A 21,278-nucleotide genomic window follows, 5' to 3' on the forward strand; every position below is an offset into this window, starting at 1 on the left:
GCGGCCAGCACTCCGATTGGGAGATAAGTTACACGCTGAAATGTTTGTGGCGAAGGTGCAATTTGTCAGTGAGAGGCAAGGCTGGCGATCCAGGCTCTCTGGTGTCTGTTAGCATCTGCCACTTGCATCCACTTGCAGTTTCTCTGGAACCACTGAGCACTAGCAAGCAGCACACTTCACTGCCGCGCGAGAGCAGGTGACTGGCATCAGCCTTCAGTTACCCCTCATGACAAACCCCAGAGACGTGTTGACTAGCTGCAGAAAGTGTCTAGTGTCCAGCTTTCCTCGGTGATGGCCGTATGATCTCTTGCAGTGGAGGACACAAAGGGAGCCAAATTGGGACAATCCCAAATGAAAATAAGTAGACAGGGGAAGCACGTTGTGATAGCCTCATCTCCAGAGCTGCTATCAACCGCTTTTTCCTCACACTGTGGATACTGAGATGCACTTGGAGGAAAAAGATATGGCTTGAAAAAGAAGCAAAGAGTTCAGTTTGGATGGTTTGTTCCTACAGGCGGCATCTACATCCCATGAATGCTGTCAGAGAGGGTGAGATGCCAATGGGCAGCAGGGAGAAGCATTGACCTAGGTTTCACATGTGGCTGTGCAGAAGCCAGCAGAGCCCCTTCGTGCTAATCCCATGGTGTCTCTGAACTGCTGTGGAGGCTGATCTCAGGTCTTGCCCCTAAAGACAAGTGCTCCAGGTCAGATTCACTGTAGCTGGAAGGTTTTGCAAGCATGTTCCCCCCTGGTGCTTTGTAAATCAGAGGAGAATATTGTGTTTCATGGAGAAGTGCATGATATTATCACTAGGCATTAGATTTAACAGAGCGGAATGCAGTGAATTTGTAACTCCTCTGCATAGTTACTCTGTTTTTACTTTTGTTATAGCAGTTTACATATGGTAAGGAGATAGGGTGGAACTAAAATACTTTTCTTGTTGTTGAAAACCTTTTTTACAAGGAAAAGGGTCAAGATGTTCATAGCTCAAGCTTGATTTGTATAAAGCAGCCTACTGTCTGAATTTATCCAAATTACCTGTACTTCTGTTAGGACAATGAGTCATGAGATTTATAACACTTCTATTTCTCATCCCAGCTAGAACTACTGCTAGAATATTTTTGTGTGCTGGTCTGGTGTTCTCAGCTCTGATACCATCTGGAGTGAGTGAGTAAAATGCACCTGAGTGGGAAACACTTAGTTGAACTTTTCAAAACACTGAACCACAACATCAGAGATTGAGACCTAAAGGTTCATGTGATCAGGCCTAGGCTTGAAGAACAATTTTGTAATTTCTTCAAGAAAGGCAGTCCTGGACTACCAGGGTAAAGACACCAGAGAAGACATATCAGCTGCCCTAGAACTCAAAGGCTTGAGAAAACATCATGAAGTTTTGTATGAGAATGAGCATGTGTCTGAACACCTATTCATGTTTTTGGTGTAGCTTGCACAAAAAATGCATGGATCTTCAGCAAAAAAAGTTGCTTTTAAAATTCTTGTTATGCATGTGCACTAACCTCAATCTACTGCTATAAATTAAGCAGTCTGACAAGCACAGTATCGCTAGCTAGAGCCCTTCAAAGACTTACCTGTAAATTGGAATAGCATAGGTTATTCTACCATGCCCAGCTCCAATAATCCCAACATCCATTAAAACCCCTCACTGAGGAGAATTCTCCATTAGCTTGTTAGGGCCAAACACCATCTTTTTGTACTGCCTGGGTAGTACTAAATAACCAGAGTTAATGGAAGAAACTCTGGGCCTTTACTACAAAATGATTTTCAAAACAATTTGGAAAATCATCTCAAAGGGAAAGGTTGAGGCCTGATTAATAAAGATCTGGTAATGGATGTAGCATTGCTTTGAAAACTACTTGCTGCTTCTGTATCACTGCATCACTCTGCCTTCATCTGATTAGACAAGTGAAAATGGTTTGAGCTAAACTTTAAGGGATACACTTCGTAAAAATGAAGAGGGGCAGAAAACTTTACTGCCAATCAGCAGATCTTCACAATGTCATAATCTGTTCCTATTTCTAGATGTTTTATGTAGTGATAATGATGATGATTTGCTTGAGGTTTTTCTCAGGAGCTTGGTTGGGTCCTGATGGCACTAAACTCCTTTCACAGAATTTTAGGGCATGGATTCCTGCTCTGCAAAAAGCAGCCAATATGACCTAGGCAAATCACTTCTGATCAGGTTTTCAGTAGTTCTTCAGCAAGTTCTTATAAGTGCTTAAGCAGGTTAAGTGCCCCAATCCGATTAATTTAGTTTTGAAAAGCTGGCCTTTAGTCTCTCTGGCACGTATTTTCATAGGTATTTATGATTCCAACTACCTCTGAGGATTTCCCCCTCTGTGCCCTCAGCAAAAGATGGATAATAACACTACCTTATCTACCAGGGATGTTGGGAGGATATGTACATTAAAGATTACACAGAAGTCATTTAGGCTGGTTGATCTCACAGGTGTATTTACATGGCCTGATTCTCTTCCCATGAACTCATTTGAAATAAATGGAAATGCAGCGGTAATAAAACCGGTGTCACCAGAGAATGAATCTTATAATGTGATATGCTGGTCAGAGGCTGAATGGGTGCAGAACCTGAGTGTCCTTATTCAGAGAGGGCTTGTTTCTGTTAGACAAGTGCTGAGGTACATACAGGATGGAAGCCTTTCTTTCTACTCTCCATGACTGCAGGGACAAAATGAAGGCTGGATTTTGCAGAAGCACTTCTCCTTCTAAAGCCACTGCCTAAACCAGCTGAAATATGAGAATTAATCTGGCATTCATCTTACCTACCCCTTTATTTCTGAGGCAAAATGAGCACAAACACTTTGGTTCTGAAGATGGGAATTTATACTCTCGCAAATAGCTGAACATTAATGACATTCAACCTGTATGGAAGCATATATTTTATAGGAAACCACATTGGTTATGCTTGAGAAATCTTTCTAGGACAGCCATTGCCCTGAGACTTATGCATCTGCATAAAGTCTGCTACATTAGAAACTGAACAGAATGGCTTGTCTCTCCCACGGTCTTAAGTTAACACTTTTCCTTTTGTCTGGGGCACCCTTTTCTAAACTTGAAATCCAATTGGCCAACAATTAAAGCCAATTAGCACGTGAGGAAAATAAACCGCAGACCCCACTTCTATGTATTTCACGGGCTGTTAGAAAGCCTAGTTAGCTCAAGGCATTAGCATAGTTCAGTATCGGTCGAGGCACACAGCAGAGACTAGTTGGCTTAAAGTATTAGACGACTGCGATAGCGTCCTGGCTGAGCGGCAGTGTTATTCTGGGCTCACAGCTGCCAAACATTCTTGACAGGAGACGAGGCAGATGTCCAAGGACAATCAAAGAGAGAAGAAAGTTTAAGCCAACGTTTGCCTATCTCATATTCTCTACTTGATCCTCTCCTCAAAGACAAGGCACAGCTGTTGCACTTCAAGGTCTATCTGGCTGAACCCAGCAACTCCTCCCTTTCTCCCTCCTGGCCTGCCTGAGCTTTCTGTGTTGGACTTTGGCAACCTACCAGACCTCATTAACTCCTAACAGGACAATTCATGACATTAAATGGGTCTTATTTAATCTTTTTGTATGTGTGTGAGTATCTGAGAACAATTCTGCTGCATACTAATTACATGAAAATGTGGCGGATTATAGTTATGTGAGTATTGCCGACCAGTCTACAAGGGATCACCCTGGGCCACAAGAACAAGCATTGTAACATTAACAAGGTGATTTGTTATAGCTTCAATGGCAAAGGTGATACAAAAACAGCAGACAAAAGTGTTTCACAGACAAAGGCATCAAGAGGCTCAGTCATTTTGCTCTCACTGATGAATAAAAATACAAGAACCGTTGTGGTAATGAACACAGTGAATGATGGCAGGTGTATTAGTAAGAACAGAAGTGTCATGTCTGTAGCTCCCAGCCCATCACAACAATTTATCCCACTCAGACCCTGATCTCTGCAGCCCTCTTTTCTGGATGATACTTTGTTTTGGGCAGGGAGTTGTTGACCACATTTGGTGATGCTCAGGTCAATTCCTGTTTTTTTTTCGTTTTTTTTTTTTTTTTTTTTAACCTGAGTCCCACAGAAGCTCCTATCTCACATGGTGTAGGACATGTCTACCACGTGGCTATATGAGATGGAGATGCTTCCAGTTCAATTCCATAATAGCCATGTGATAAAGGAAGGGCCAATGTGAATAGCCTTCAAATGCCTCCTTAAGGGATTATAAAGCATTTAGGACCCCAAATCGGATGTCACTGACCTACAGGAATAGACTAGGTCACAAAAAACTTGGACTCTGCCACTAGTTTAGTCTGTAACCTTCAGCAAATCATTTACTTTCTTCAGGGTTTATTCTGAGCCACTACATGAGAATAATAACATCTAGCTACATTTCAAAAGCACTGCGAGACTGTCAGAGGGAAGGAATTGTCTAACTTCAAAGTAGTACTATTATTAACTGCATACAGAGCTGTGGAAAAGATGTAGCTGGCCAGTTTAATTCAAGTAGCCAGCTAAGGTTCCTGGTCCAAAAATATGGAGAGTTTGTTTTAGATTTTCCAAATGTTAGATTAAACAATGCAAGTTTCTCAAAGAAAGAGATCTTTACGTTTTAAGTTTTTGAATATTTTACATATGGAGATCTTTTGCACAGGGAGAGTTGCAACTATGTGCAAAAAGATTAGGATATACACCATTTTGGTCCCCAAAATAAACCTGCAATGAGTTTGAATGATCAATCCTATATTCACATTTTTACATCCATAATAGAGCAATTCTCCCTCCTCCTCAAATTTAGTAAAAGATCACAATTCTGGACATCCAGCAGTTCTAGAAAAGATGTATTACTTACCTATTACTCATATTACTTAATAGTAGGTAGAATGCCTTCTGCCCTTTACCCACTGATTTGCTTCATTCATCCTTTATAGTTTTTTTTTTCAGCATTGTGAACCATACATACAGGCACAGCAATAGACACAATGAGGCCACCACATGCTTGAAGCTTAAAAGTGCTGTTCTGATACGAGCAATATATCCTTTCCACGAGGTACCAGGAACATGACTGAGATGGTTGAATTTTTGTGACTCCACCAGCAACCACCCATTGACCAAGCCACAGCAGCCGTGTGCGTGTTCCTAAAGTACTACAGCTTGTAAGTTAACACATTTGCTTATACCATGAAAGCAGTTCCCACGTCTCATCTGGCAGGCAGTAACTGGTTAAACTGTGGTAAGTGGATCACTTTCAATTGTGTGACTATATCTATAACATAATCGGGGATTTCAGAGGAGCCTTGGGCAATCAGCATCTCCCACTGCTTTACTGTGGGCTTTGCCAGTCTCCATCCCTTAGGGTCTCAGTTATAATTCCTAGAATAAAATAATGTCAAAAACTATTTTGACTGTCTCCTAAATGTAATAAAAATCTATCCCTGAAGAGTCATCAGTGCCCAGTCTCTGTGTGCCAAATTTAATTTTCTATGTAGGGAGGAGGGGAATGAAAACAAACAACCCCTTAAACAATTACTTTGGGATTTGAATATACTGTGCCTCCCAAGCCATCCAAAATCAAACACAAAAGGATGTGAAGCATTCCCAAATGCCTTCCCTTCACTTCTTTTCTCACAGCAGTTCTGGTGGACTAAGGCCTTTTTTTGAGAACAAGCTCATGACCACAGCAGTGATTTAGCTTCTCTTTCTTACTCTGGCAGCCCTTCTCCATCTCCCACCAACCCCTGTGTTTGCAGAAGTTTGGATTTTTGGTGGCTAGATGTCTCCGAGAGAGCAGTGAAGGTTCTGTCTCTCTCTTTATCATGGAGCTAAGGGATTATTTCAAGCTCATCAGGACCTTAAGGGGCAAATGGGAGGAAGCCTGTGTGAAGAAGGGCCTTGTTTGTCAGGGTTTTAGGGACCAGGCAGTGCTGCAGTTTGCTGTGTTCTGCCATGGTACGGGAGAGAGGATGTCAGAAATTGGCGCAACCTCCCTGGGAAGAATCTGGGGCTGTTGCATGCTTGGGGTCCCAGGAAAAATAAAAAAAAAAAAAACAACACATCAGAAAACCACATGAATTAAGGGCTACAAGAGCACTATTGCAATAAAACTGTTGCATGTGGTACCCTGGCAAATAAGCTGGAAGAATTTGGGTACAACATTTTTGCCTGATTTTCAGCTGCTTGAGGGAAGACCGGCTTCACAGCTACTGCCACTCTTTGCACAAGGCCAAGAGGAATTTGGCAGCTGAAGCCTCATCGTCTCACATTCATTAAAAACCCCATTTATTCCATGTGATTTAGTGCTATGACACACATTAGGAAGCAACAGCTAACTAGTACTTGAAAAGTTGCTTAGGTCTATGTTGCTAAAGATATTTAGGCACCTAAGCTGCTTCAGAAAGATTTTTCAAAAATGTCAGGATGATTCATTCCTATTAATTTCAATAAGAGGCAGTTAAATGGTGCATTTATTTGTCAGTGCCTAACTGCTTAAAAATTAGATGGTGCTGACTCTGAAGATTTAGGAGCCCTGGCTCTGCACCAGAGTCAAAATTCTGAGAAGCAATGATCATTTTCCCTGTTCAAAACTCCTTGTATTTTTGGGACCATTTCTTATGTCTATCCAGGTTTACATTATCTTACTGCTACTTCCACTTTAAAGGTGGCTCTATTTCAGTGCCTGGGGAGGGATTTGCTGTATACATATGTCCAGACCAGGCTTAAGGTCTTTTAAGTGTAAAAGAATGGGTGAAGATGAAATTACCCTGTGGCTTCATGTCCTACCATGCCTCAGCCCAGGTGTGAATCCCTATGACTCCTTACAATAAGGGTGACCCGATGGGGTGATGATTTTGATGATATATGTTTGAAAAAGTAAAAATGAAACACTGAAAATTTTTACACTCAGACATAGTTTCTGGGGTTACCTGATCTATATTTTCTCATGTTTTTTGGGCTGTGCATTCAAGCAATGAGCAAGTGTCTCATGTTCAGGCATAGCCCTGGAAAGGGCAGAGCTCTGCATGCACCATGTGGTAAGGTAAAAAGGATCAGAAGAAATCTCAGCTGCTGTCTTGGCTGGAAAACACTGGTTAGGGGCTGCAGTTCTCTCTCTAGAGAGTGTCCCAGGGCTCGGAGCCAGCAGTCTGGGGTGGGGAGCTACTAAGCTATGTCACTCTTGTCTTGTGAGGGCATGACATGAAATCAATGCTTTCTGTGCCCGAGAGGAGGAAAACGATGGTAGTCACTGCAGGAGAGCACGCATCCTGGCCCACTGGCAGAGAGGCTGTCTCAGGTGTCCCTCTTCTCTGCAGAGACAGTGGGGAAGGCAGCCAGGGGTGGATCAGACCTGCTTTCAGTTGCACAGAGTCAGTCAAGCAGAGCGAAACACAAGGAAAATCTTTCTTCAGGTCCCCAGCTGAGTTTGCCCTGACACTACCCCACCTTGTTTGAGGGAGGCAAGAGTCTGGTTACTACGAGCACTTTTTGTTCATTAAACTTGAGCTGCAAGAACTAATTTGCCTTTTGGGCAAGGTTGCTGAATACAAAGCTGCGTCTTGTCCTGCTCACACGACCTGTCTGTGCGGGCGCTCACCCAGTGCGTCAGGCACGGGCAGCACCTCCAGCACTTTGGAGGTGGCAAAGGCATCACCTTGGCTGGTGAGCAAAGCAAGATCCCGATTTTCTTGGCCCAGCGTGAGAGCTTTTCTTTGAAACACAGCAGTGCTTCACATTTGCATTGCTATCGTCTCCCTCACCCGAATTTTGCTGGTGCTGACTCGGGTCGCAAAGAAGCATGGTGCATTTTATCACGAAAGGCCTGCTGCTCCTTCCAAAGGACAAGCCTTGGGGTGACCCTTTCTGAGGAATCGAGGTGCCCTGCAGAGCTGCCTCTGTAAGGGCTTGCACCTACCACGGGGGTCAGAGCCCAGCAGCTAAAACTGCTTTTACTGGGGAGGCCAGTCTCAGGCAGACCCAGCCTTTTAAACTCAGATGGCAATAACTTTGAGACCAAAATCTCTCACTGCCCTGCAGAGAAAGAGCAAAGGGAAGTTTACAAAAGGCCCATATGTGGCTGAGTCATTTTAAGCAGCTCAGGTACAGACACACCTCTTCCTTATCCAGAAACCTCCTCAGGGAAAGAAAGAAAGACATATGTTTGGCCTCTGCAGCAAGCTCTTATCTTGGCAGGAGAAAGCTATTGATGTTCATGTTTCACATTTCTGGCGCCCAAAACAGGTTCTGATGTTTAAAATGAGGCAGCGGTGGAACCTGTTTTAAATATGTAACAGTCTCAGAAAGGAGCAGTCTAATCACTTCATTATCCAACACAGCAGAAAATGGTTTGAAACCCAAACTTGGGAGAGGGGGGCTTAGAGGAACCTTCCACAACAAGACATTGCCAGCATTAACCCTGGTATTTATTGCTCATTTTAACTATGGTGCACAGCAAGCATTTTCTCAGCCTCGCATTGCAAGAATATATAATTCATATGCTTAATATTTAGCCTCAGCTCTCCTTGCATATGTTACAGTGCTGGAGACTGTTTGTATGTTTGCTATATATCAGTTGACACCTCTGTAAAATCTTTATATTGAATGCCTTTGGCAACTATATGCCAAATAATAGCATTACCATTTGTAATTTTCTTAGCTGCAGCTTTCCTGTAAGCTTTGCTCTATGCATTACAAGTAGGAAGGATTTAAAGAGCTTTATTGGTTCTCAAGTCTTCCTAATGACCTTTCCACGCTTTTGTAAGTCAAAATAACTTTTTTTTTTCTTTTCTCCTTGTGCATTTACAAGTAAAACTGCAAAAGCTCCTAAGCAAATACGTAAGAGAAGTAGATAACCACTGTCTCTGCCCCTGCTTTAACTCTCTGTTCCTCATCTCTTTCTTCCCAAACAGAGTCCTTTGGCCTCACCCACAGATTTTGTTGACTCTTGTCTTGCAGATGCTTTTCTTTCCTTACTCTCATCTTCAGATCTGTTCATTATATTATCTATGCTGGAAAAAGAAATAGAAAATACCCTGTTGAAAGATTGGGGCCTAGCGGTGCTAAGCACTGTACAAATAACACAAAGGCTGTCCTTGCTTCAGGACTCGCTGTGTAGGATTTAGACAATATGCCACCTGGGAATAGATCAATAAATAGGAAGGAGAGGAGAAATGTTTATACCTGCTAATGATTATGTGGAGTATCAATAGACATATTATTTGCTTCTTTTGTAAATTCTGCTAGTTTTCCCCTAAAACATCTCAATTGTAGACTGTTGTTTTGTCTGTCCTGCACAGTGTCTTGTCCACACTGGGCTGTGAACTTCTCAGAACCGGGACTGTATTCTATTCTTGTTTAGTTAGCACCAGGTATATTTACAGAGTTGTATATTTGTTTAATAAAAATAAATAACCAGCAGAAATTCCAAGCTCAGAATTACTCCAGACACAGCATTTTCCTTATTGCTTTGTCTTGTGGAAAACAAAGTACATTTTATCCTACGTTTATCATGTAGCTTATGTGGTACTTTTCATTTTGATGTATGGCACACTTTCTAATGTGTCTCCCCTCATGTCTCTTTATTACTAAAGTGTTTCAGTGGAAAAGTATATTACAAACAAATAAATAACTTTCAACTACTGTCACTAGAGTAGCAAGAGAGCCACAGGCACAGGCTAGTGGGGTCCATTCATTACAGGGCCTAATTCAGGACTTTCTGGCTGTCTTTTTCTTTTTATGTTAATGAATGTCTCCCACAGATTCGTCCTAGCAAATTTTGCTTTCCTGCTCTTCTTCTCATATATCCCTCCAAAGGGATATTTGAGCTGGTTGTTCAATGCATTTCAGAAGCAAAAGCAAAATCAAGTTTAGTTTCTCCAAAAATGAAAGGGAAGGGGAAAGGAGGAAGAGAGGCAGCAGGTGGGAGCTGGGCTCTTGGCTTAAGCCTCTTGCTACTTTTTCAGGGAGGGACAGGAACAGTGTCTCCTATTGCTGCAATGGGTTACTTTTTCCCCCATGGTAGACTCCAATCCAGAGACCACCATCTCCCCTGGTCACATCATCAATGAACACGGCTCTTCAGGGCTCTGAAGGGAAAACAGCTATCGGTCATGGTGGAAGTTGGTATGTTAGCCCAAGCTCAGCCTGCACTAAGTGACTGCCACAGAAACCCAGATTCAGCCTAGGTTTTAAGACAAACTGAAATAAGAAACAAGAGTTTGGAAATCAATGGAGTTGTGGAGTGTGGCCTGATGATTGTGGGGAGCTGGACAGACAACTGTGACTGATGTTACCTGAAGTCTGTCTGGGGCGAGATGAGGAGTTGGCCATTGCTAGCTTCTACCTAGGAAGACCAATGAGAACAAGTTTAAATGCATGAAACTTTCTTTGTCCAGTTAGGAAAGAACAAAAGGCAAAATCATGGCTTGAAAATAGCACCTGCAAAATTTCATTAGTACTACAAACCTGTTCTTGGTAACTTAATAAAGGAGCATGGGCAGGAGGGTGCAGGCTGCCAGCACTGCTACAAACACAAGCAAGCTCTGTATTCAATAAGGAAATGATCCCACCCTACCCCCTGCTCTACACCATCACCTTCCCTCTCTAAAGCCATGAATGTGCCTGAGGTTGTTTTACATGGGCTGGGTTGTACATGCAAAACTCTGCGACAAGCCTATTAAAAGTGTGTTAAATTACAATACTCCTGTTTAGGCTCCTTCACCAAGATGTGGACACTAATTTATGGCAGCTGCTGGATGACAAACCTGTAGATTAATTGAGGAAGCAAAGGAACTATGCAAAAGGAAATGGAGAATAAGGCACGATAATTTCTTTGGGTAGGCCTGAAGCCTACGAATATTTGTTTGTTTGTTTGTTTTTGAGTACTTTCTATGAAAATCCAGTTAGAAAAGAATTCTTTTAGCTATGTCATTTCTGCTCCCTGCCCCAGACCAATTGTGTGAAAAAGCAGCATTGCTATAAACAGATTTTACTATATCAGAGTCAAATTTTACTACATCATTATAGGAGTGTTCCACTGGGTAATGTGACTGGCCGCCCTATCAGAAGACCAGTGCTAATGCTGTAGTGAAAACATGCCATCACACTTCCCCAATAAAAACTTTTATTGTATCCCAGTGCACATTAAAAACAACACTAACTGCATTAATACATTGTAATTTACTTTTGTATTATGGAGCAAATGACAAACCTAGTGCTAATGAGGTCATATTTTCCATTACCCCAATGCAAACTCTTGGTTAATCCAGTCCTTGGAGATTTCCATTTGGAACTCAGGCACACTTGTGTATGCACATGCATGCACAGACACACATACTGTCCACATGCTGGTAAGGGATGCTACCATTGTCAAATGTGGTGACAGAATATGATTTTATTTTAAACTGCTGCTTTCAAAACAAACATTTATTTTTAATTGCTCTGACATTTGCATTTTGTTCACAAGGCATTCTTTAACCAAAAAAATATACAGGCATTCCCATCACTAATGGTGTCTCTTACTTGTGAAGCCTCTTTCACACTGCGGTGAACAAAAATGCAGTTCTTCTCTGCTGCAGAAGATGAGGCTGAATGGATTCTTTAGGGATTGCTTATATTTCAAGTGCAATTATTTAAGAAGCTGTAAGCTTTCCATTTTATTTTGTCATGAGCTGAATGTTAGAAGAAAACTCATTTCTCAGGAGATATGGATGATTCTTTATTTCTAAACTTCCTGTGGTGTTTTCTTAATGATGCTATTAAATGATTAAGCTTTGCTTTTATAAATTAGATCACCAAAATGAAATCATTAAGGCTCTCTCAGTTTTATTAAGCATAGTTATTTGCCACCATGTGTAAATTCACTTAAGTAATCATCTATACTATCTGCTTTAAAATTGTGTTGGCAGCACCATGGGGAAGTCAGTTCAGCATGGTGGATGGAGATACCCATCTCTCCTCATTTCAAAAGGCTCAAAATACACTAATGAGAGCAAAGGATGTGTTTATATGAGAAAGGAAAACCAAAGCCAAGGGCTTAGAGAATGACAGATCACACAGCTTTGCACCACAGCCAGTCCCTCATAGGCAGTTACTTTACCTCTGGGGCTTACTCCTACGCAAGTAGTAACGTGGGGTTGCACATAGGTGCAGCCTCTTCCCTCCCAGGTGACATAGAATTGGGGGCTCCATCGGGTTGCATTAGTTAGCAAATTACTTTGTCTTTATTTTCCCTCCAGTCCCTTCCCTTTGTCTCTCTCTGTATCTCTTCTCTGCTCTCTGCTATTTGTTCTTGCCATGTTTTAGTCTCTACTCTGCTGATGAATTAGTCTGTTGCTCAGGGAGAAAATTGATCTTCACTCTTACAGAAGTTGCAAGACAAGTTATGCTTAGTTCAGGCAGTGGTATTTTGCTAGCCCATACTAGGATAGGAAATAGATGGTGCTAGGTATGTAGACTTGAACTGCAGCTGCAGAATCTAAACCAGAGACTCTCACTGATATTTACATTTAAAGCCATTCCTGTTAGCTCTTAAAACCACTATACATTTTTAATGATGTTTTATCAAGGAGGTTTTTCTTTCTGGATAGATTAAAGGGAGAAAGAATGGATGTTTAGTGACTTGGGAACTAGTTTCAGAGTAGAGGAAAAACTGTGTATTTCTGTTACCTTGAACTGTAACCAGTGGATAGAAGTGGTGAGGCATCCTCATGTGATAATGCAAGTATCTTAAGTACTTTGACACATATGTGTCCAAGAGAGGTAGGAATGATCCATAGCAAAGCAACTGAGGAAGGGGCAGTTTGCTCTGCTGCAATGGGATAACTTTAATTGGCTTCTCTTAGAGCTGGGACGGGCTGGATTCCTGCCCTGGCCTCACATCAAGCAGGCTTTGCTAACGGCTGTCCCTGCTCTTGTCACTAGAGACGGTGGAGATAATGTAGAGACTTGGTAGTTGACCTTAGCATGTGGTCAGAAGTACATAGTCACAAGGACAATGTGCCTTTAGAGCAATCAAACCTCTCTCAACCATGGCAAAGTTTCCGGTTTATTTAATTATTTATTTATTTAACTTACTAAAATTGTGAAATATGAAAATAGGGAATAATAATTTTCCCCTTCATGTTGCAAGCAGTGCTTACTGCTGTTCAGTTTCAAACTTCAGCTAGTAAGTATTTCCAAACTCCACTTTGCATGTTGTCACTTTATCAGCTTGCTGCACATAACTGAGTAAGTAAATATTTCCTATTATATAATTAAAATATTTTCAGAAAACTATGAGTACTGATTGTCTGGAAATATACCTAAGCTGAACATGTTCATTTATCTACATTTTCAGTGGCAGAAGCTGGTAAAAATAATGTTGACGGAATTTCAGAATAAAAAATCATTCTGAACAAAAAGTAGATGTTTCAAACATATTCAGCACAACTTTTTGCATCATCAGATTAATTTTTCTGTAGATCTTTCTTCTTTTGGTCATTAGTTTTACAAACCTAAGAGATATTTTCAGAATAATTTGATATTGAGAAACCTGAGTATTTTTTGCTATTACTCTGGAATCATTTTGGAATTCCTAATGAAGAAATTTTGGATGTAATGTGCCTCATCAGCTTGAGATTCTTCACTTGAGTTTTGCCTGTTTTCCTTCTAAAAAGTGCTTATTTACTCAGATTTCTCAGGAAACCAAACATCCAGAGGTAAAGAAACAGTACTGAGTTTATGGTAATGCTAATAAATAAAAAAACAATTTGCATTATATATATATTTATCTCTATAGATATTTATTTGGTATTTACATGCTGTTAACACATATCTGCTATAACTTTAAATACCCTGAAATATATGAAGTGCTTTTAAATTTGATGTGGAAGCATATTAAAACAAATGAAAGTCAGTAATAAATCTAGGACAATATCATTGAAAACCTGATGTAGATATCTATGTTGTTTGCAGAGAGGCCTTTCTGTCAGAATAGTTTTGGCTGAATTTTCGATGAAAGAGTTTAAACTGTAGGAACAATAAATTTTTTGACTTGACAGAAAACATTGTTATATAGACAAATAACTGGCATGCCAGTAAATAAATGGAGCACATTTTCCAAACATCAATAGATGCCCGGGCAAAAGCCATTTCAACAGGAACAGATTTTTTTGTGTGTGCAGTGGCTTCTGTATAGTGTTTGGAAAATGTACCCATATGTCTACTCACAAATAATGTTCACCTGTAAGGAAATGCACACCAGGTTTATTGATGCTATTGAGTATTCCCTATCCTACCACTATGAATAATGATGCTTACATGCCCTCAAACATGAAAAATGCTCATCTGAATGCACTGAAATAGCCTGACATACAGATTGTTGACATTATTTTTTAAAGAAGTATTCACAGGTGGAGTTGACAGTGTTAGCCCTGCCATGCACCACTGGAAAGAAGAGTTTTGGGAACTTAGCAGAAAAGCAGTAATTGATGTTAGCTAATCCTGGGAGTTGCTTCAAAGTATTTGGGGGAGAGCAGCGAGGCTGAAGATTTAGATTCCCCAGGGTGGGCAATTGCCCACTGCCTGTGAGCCAGGTCAGAGACAGCCTGCAGGGCCTTAGGCAAAGAACTTTGCTGCCCGTTGCCTCTTTTTCTCCATCTGTAATAGCTGACTAGGTATAATTATGTATCTGTTGTTGTAGAAGATAAATTAGTTCATATTTGCAAGGCAGGTGGAAATAAAACAAAAAAAAACAAGTTACCTCTGGTCTTTTCATTCCTCTTTTTACTAACTGCCCCTTGAAATTGTTTTCCTTTGCTAGAAGAAGAATAAGAAATGCAAGCTGGTGTTTCTTCCTGACATACAATGTTCTGAGCGTTAAAATGCCATCGACTATTTTAGCAAGGTTGACCAGGGCAAGCCAGAGTGATACAAGGGAGACAGTGGGACAGTTCTGCACAGCTACAACAGGTAGCAATTTGGCTTGCTGTGCCTGCATCCAAATTTCATCTGTGGATTCGAGCCCTGAATCGCACGTTGCTAGGCGGATACTATTTTCAAACGTTTAAGGAAAGCTTTTGAGTGTAATGTGCACTTCTCTCCTTCAACATTTAAAGACTGCAGCAGTGGGAGAGGCATGCAGCATATCTGTAAAAGCCTGAAAGCTGATGAAATCTCAGTTAGATCTGTTATCTCCCAATGCTTTAGAGGTCTTCAGCTGGGAGATTAAAGAACAAGGTTACTGTGACAATTTGTTTACACGCAGGGAGAGATTAAGATCTCGTTGAAAAGGAATAAAAATAACATCATCTTGAGCTGTCACAGCATGAGACCCATTGTAATCAACACTGGTCTGATTTCAGGGATAATTTAAGATCAATTTATTATCTTAATTAAAAAAAAGAAGGGAGAATTCAGTGTTTCAGATGCCAATTGGACTGCTAAACCACGGTGCCTCTGGAGTACCCACATTTTACACAGTTAGAAACTTTAAAGGTGTTCTGAAAGGGAAGCCAAAACCAGATGATACGAACATTTGAGTCTGTCTTATTAAGCACTGGATTAATTATACAGTTAACCACAGAAAAACAACCCCAAAATTCCCAGGCACAGTAAAAAAATCAACACAGAAACCATCACTTCTCGAAGTCTGTTTTGACCCTATATAGCAAGAAGGTGAAAATGAAAGAAATACATACACAGAACCCCCTTTGATTATGTGTCATGCAAATGTTTTAGCTGTTTAGTTACAATAGTAAGATCATGCTGAATATTCCTCATAACTGCTGTTCTTGAAATTTAAAATCCCTGAGTTGCGGGTATCCAAATAAATGCACAAGTAATTCAGAGTTCAGAGAAGGGCTTGCTGTGTTTCACAGGCATTTGATATCAACCACTACTTAAAAAAGAGTCTATTTCTACTTTCTAATTAATGTAAAATAAAAAAAATCTATAGCTCTTCAAATAAAATGGAGAGGGAAAAAAGAAAACTAAGTGAATTTCTCTGGCCGTTTTTTGTGGTCTTTTTGCACTTGTTTATAGCAAATGTTCATATGGCTATTTCTATCTTACATGTTCACAAAAGCAATTTTAAATTTGTTTCTCATGATCATTCACCCTTGGAAGCTGATGATCAAGTTGCTATATGCTCATCCAGCTGGTGGAAGAAGATCAGGTGACTCATATGACAGAGCTCCTGGCACAAATAACAAATGTTAAAAGCAACTGGGGGAAAGAACGAAATTTACCACAAGTGTATCTTTTAAACAGAATTTGAATCAGGTCTGGCAAACTGCAAGAGTGTTTTCAGACATCTCCCTCAGAGAAAAAGGTGGGATGGGGCAGATGAATTACTCACTGCAATTTTCTCAGCTCTCATGTCTACTTAGGGCTAACCTATTGGACCACCCTGGTTGAACACCAGGTTTTGTGTTCAACTTTGAACTATTCCAAGCCTCTGAAACAGACTCAAACATCGGTTAAATAGAAAGCTGAATCCCTGAGCACCACAGCCAGGACAAGGGATTAGTTGGTGAATTCTTACCTACATACAAAATGAGAAAGACCAAAGGTGGTTTTGGGTGGGAATCTGATGGATCCCACTGCTCCAAGGCAGGCAGACTGTTCTGTCTTCTTCCAGACAGAGAGACTTTATAGCATCTTCTGGGGAACTACTCCAGTGTTTCACTGCCCATAACTTTAAGAAGTTTTACCTAGGAAATTATTCAGATGCCTAAAGACAGGTCTCTACTGTCATTTTAAATCTCTTATGGTATCTTGCCAAGCCTACAGCCTCATCACAAGGGCACAAGTCTTCCACAGGTCCCTAATCATATCTGCCAGTCTGCCTTGGGTATCCTTGAGTCTCTAAATTGACAATTAAATATTTATATATAGGCACCTGAATTTTCCCCCTAAAGTGAATCCTTCTTGCTTTAAAGTAAACTCTTTACTTTCTGGCCTAGCCAGTATGGTTCTGGAGGGTAGATTATTCCCTTCTTTCATCTTTTAAATTTCTGATGACCCTCAGTTAAAACAACTGTGTTAATTCAGTCTCTTTTTTCACAGGCCAGATTCCCTGGAGCTCTGATCTTTCTGCTCTCTGTCTAAACCTGGCCCCAGCCAGCTCTGCATGGGCTGGAGGTCATTCAAGAGTCTGGCAGGCAATATTTCTGCTTATACATGCTAATATCATGTTTGCTTTTTGCACAACATCTTGACAGTATTCCCTCATCTTTAACTTGAGGTCTGCTCATCTCTTCATGTCCTTTAATGAAGTATCACTAGCTTTCTAAACTCACCATGTATTTACATGCCTTATTCCTACTTAGACTTGGACTCCAAAATTGCCCTTAGGGATTAGTACCCTATTTTTTTTTTCCAGACCATTTTTCCAGTTTATGAAGATCTCTTTGAATTGTGCTCTTCCTTACATTGAGCTGGCTGTCCTCCCCAGCCTGGTGTGCTCTGAACATTTAATACACACATTCTTTATTCCACTGGCTTTAACAAACATGGTCTGAGGACAGAGCCCAAAGGAGCCAGCTCGGTATTATTTTCCATTTTGACCTCTGATAACTTACTTTTGCAATCCCCATGGTTTAGATATGCTTTTCTACATGGTCCTTTCATTCACTTGCCGCACTCAGAGAGTAATTTTCCTGGAGATTTGGGGTGTGATGTAAAGACACAGATTTCAAAGTAATATGTCATTTTACCCCAGCAGAGGATCTGACTGTTTATTTCCCTCTCCCATTGAATTCTTTTGTCCTCTTGCCCTGTTTATAAAGGCAATATGAATAACCCTCAGCCATGTGAAGGGGGAGGTTACTGTGACTCACACTGCCATGCTTTTTTGTTCCCCCTTTGGTGCTGTATTGCCTAGTGCATGTCCTTGCTCCTGGCTCTCTACCACAAAAGGCAGCAACAATCAACCAAACCTCCGAATGAGTAATCTGCTCACAAAGAGCCCTTTGAGCTCACAAAGTAGTTGCAGGGAGGAAACGTCCCACTGGGGAACCAGGTGGACAGCAAACATTCGCTTTCCATTACAAATGAGTTCAAGGGAAATGGAGTCACCCCAGCATGGGATGCCAAATCCGTATCCAAAGCTACTTCCCACCATCCAAGCCAAACTTCCTTTTCTCTCCCTCCCCAACTCCCCTCCTTGTTTACAAACACGTTTACAAGTACTTGATAGGTGACCTTATTTACTTAGTAACCTGTGGATTCATTTATCTTGAAATTAGCAGGTAATGAACTGGAAACCCTCAACAACCCTCCCACTAATTAACATGATAATAAGATTGTTTTGCTACAGAGGTACAATTAACATGTATGAGCTAGAGGGGGAGAAAGATCAATAAAATGTCTGAAGGGTACTAGGAACCAGTCTCAAGAAGAGAACAAAAGAAAAGACCTTTATGGGGTTACCACAGCAGCAACAACTTACAGGACTAGTGCTTTAAAGATATCCAGAGTAGTGGTCCTCTTTCCATTAGGTTGCCTGCAAGTAGGCTGGGAGGAGCTACCTGTATCATATAATATTTGCCATTCACAGCATATTAAGGATATATGAAGGGTATTCTAGACAATATGTTAAAAATTGCAGAGGAAAAAAAAGGTTGGGGAAAAAACCAAAACATATATACGGCACCTGTCCATAAAAACAATTCAGGTGCTAGACAGCGAAAGGGTTATTTATTACTCATAGTCATGCAAGGATAGCAGGAATGTTGAGAAACTCCTCTTTGTTCAATTGACTTTAAGGAGGTTACTTGAGTAAGTAATGCCTAAGCATAAATCTTTGCAGGATCATGCCTTTACATAGAGAACTGAGTGGGATATAGCAAGAAAAAGTTGCACAACAATTTTAATAGCCTCTCTTTGCTGAGTCAGATCAATTTGGCTGAAGGGACTTAGGGAGAACTCACATGGGAGGGTGATGTGCAGCTGGAGAGCGCTAATTTTGCTAACCAGGGATGTCTGTCTCCTAAAAATCCCTGGTTAGGTGGAAGAAAGCTGCATCAGAGCAGGGGTATTCCTCCCCAGAGCAAGGAATATGAAGGAAATGGGAAGATTTTTCTTTTCTATGTTCATAGTTTCTTGTCTACTAATGTATTTTCATCTACATGAAGACTGGATCCAACATATCCATGACTGTTGGCAAGAAAGGAGAGATACACAGCTGCAATGCATGATATGGCTAGATGCAAATATGGAATAGGGCTTATTGGGTTAATGGGGAAGAAAGGGTATGGGGCCACAGCCCTGTTAGTCCATCTATATCCTTCTGTGAGTAAATCCCCACCTAATTATTGAAAATAAAGTGTAAAGTATCACCCTAGCACCTGGTGCACTGTCTGATGTTGAGTTGAAGAGCCAGCAACCTGTACTACTGACCATTTATGTAGATATTGCTGGATAAATGAGGAATTCTGGCTTTCAGCTTGGAGGAGCTTGGTTTAAATCTCTTCAGGTCTCAGTGAAGCTCAATAGGATTCTTTATTTTTTCACAAGTTCCCATAAGGATTGGCTCCTCTACACAAAGCCATATTTTGCCCTAGATGACTTGGGAAATGAGATCATTCACAGTTGCTTGACGTAAACAGTTTGTGCTGAAGTCTCAAATCTGGCCCCAAGCTCTTTCCCTCACATCTGGCTTAACTCCACATCTGTCCTCCCCATCTGTACTGATGCCTTCTGTCACCTCTGAAACTTTACATTGCGCAGCACATTTCAGCACAGACACTGCTGAGGAATTTGGGATAGTTGTGCATCTGGAATATGAGTCTTCAGGTAGCACTGACAACTCCTGTGAATATTTTACCATGCATTCGATTTTCAAACGAATGTTATTCATCAGTCATTTGAGTTCACAGAATATTGTCTCATGGCATTCTTTAGAGTGTGAAAGAGGAAGGAAAACTATTAATTACTTTTGATTGACATTTTCCATTTGTGTGTGTGTGTGTAGAGGGGGTTGTTGTGCATTTTTTTAATAGAACTTCAGGTTTGAATTGGGTAAACTGACACCTTGCAATCTGATCTGACAGCCCTGCTTTGTGTGGGAGTTTGTACAACTCCAAAATTTCAGCTGTGAGACTTTCTGCGTGAGCAGTCATTTTATTAGAAGTTTTGACACCTCTCCTAGCAGGGATCAGTGCCCGCTGTGTGAACGGAAACGCCAAAAAGAGCATTGTGTGATGCAGAGTGGGAAGGGAATAAAAGAAGTTCTGTACCAAACAGCTGAAATTAGCTCAGATAAAGATATTTGAAGACCTTACCTCACAATAGCGATAGTGGGACACTGGGGGCCATCCCACTGTAATTATTGTAATGGCTTTATATTATACTTTAAAAATCACAGATGCTTACACAGTTTTGTTGTATTTTGTTTCTCCCTCTGAATCTGCCTGTTTTCTGTTATTTTGGATTTAACTGTTTATGATTTTCTCTTGTAAGAGGGCAGCATCATCTTTGGTTTGTTCCAAATTTGCAGCTTGAAATTTGCAACTGATTTGTTGGCGCCGGGCTCTGAAACTATTGTCTGTACCTGTATGGGGTACACCAGCTATCTCAAGTGGTCCAGAGCTCGGTGCTACGGATTGTGCTCACCTCTGCTGCCATTGATGGGACTGAGGAAAAGGGAGGGCTGAAAAGGCACTGTTTAGTACACATTGTTGTATTTCTGAAAAAGAAGAACACTGGCAGGACTTACTAGAAGTGTTCTGACTCCATGTGGGGTGCAGCTGTGTAAAGGTAGTTGAACAAGTGAAAAATAGATCAAGCAGAGACTGATTGCAGTAAGCGATGGGAAACATAGGGATCTGACTTGAGGGGAGAAGTACACAAGGACTGCACCTCAGATGACTGATCCAGTCCTGAGTATAATTCACAGACAGATGCTGCAAACCCTGTCTTCTGTTTTTACTTTGTCCATGTTAGCTAAAAGAGTGTTTTTGTGTTTGTCTGAACGTGATCTTGGGTGGGAAAGTCATGAGAATCAGTTACATCTGAAATTTCCTGTCTTTCTATCACGTCCCTGCCATACCCTTCCCATTAACTGGGGGCTTGAACAAATTTTGGACTGGGGAGATGGAAAACAAAACCTGATCAATTATAGAAACTAGGCTGAAGGGTTTGTGGGGAGAAAGAAGACTGTTTTTTTTTTTTTTTTTTTCTTTCTGCTCCTACTCACCTGCTCTCAGCTAGGTTGATAAATACCTGTGAAGCATTTGCTAGAAAAGTTCCTAGGAGTTCATTGTAATGAGCAATCCTTCTGG

This window comes from Tyto alba, unplaced genomic scaffold (genome assembly GCF_018691265.1).
Source record: "Tyto alba isolate M040663 unplaced genomic scaffold, T.alba_DEE_v4.0 Super-Scaffold_41, whole genome shotgun sequence".
In the NCBI taxonomy this organism is placed as follows: domain Eukaryota; kingdom Metazoa; phylum Chordata; class Aves; order Strigiformes; family Tytonidae; genus Tyto; species Tyto alba.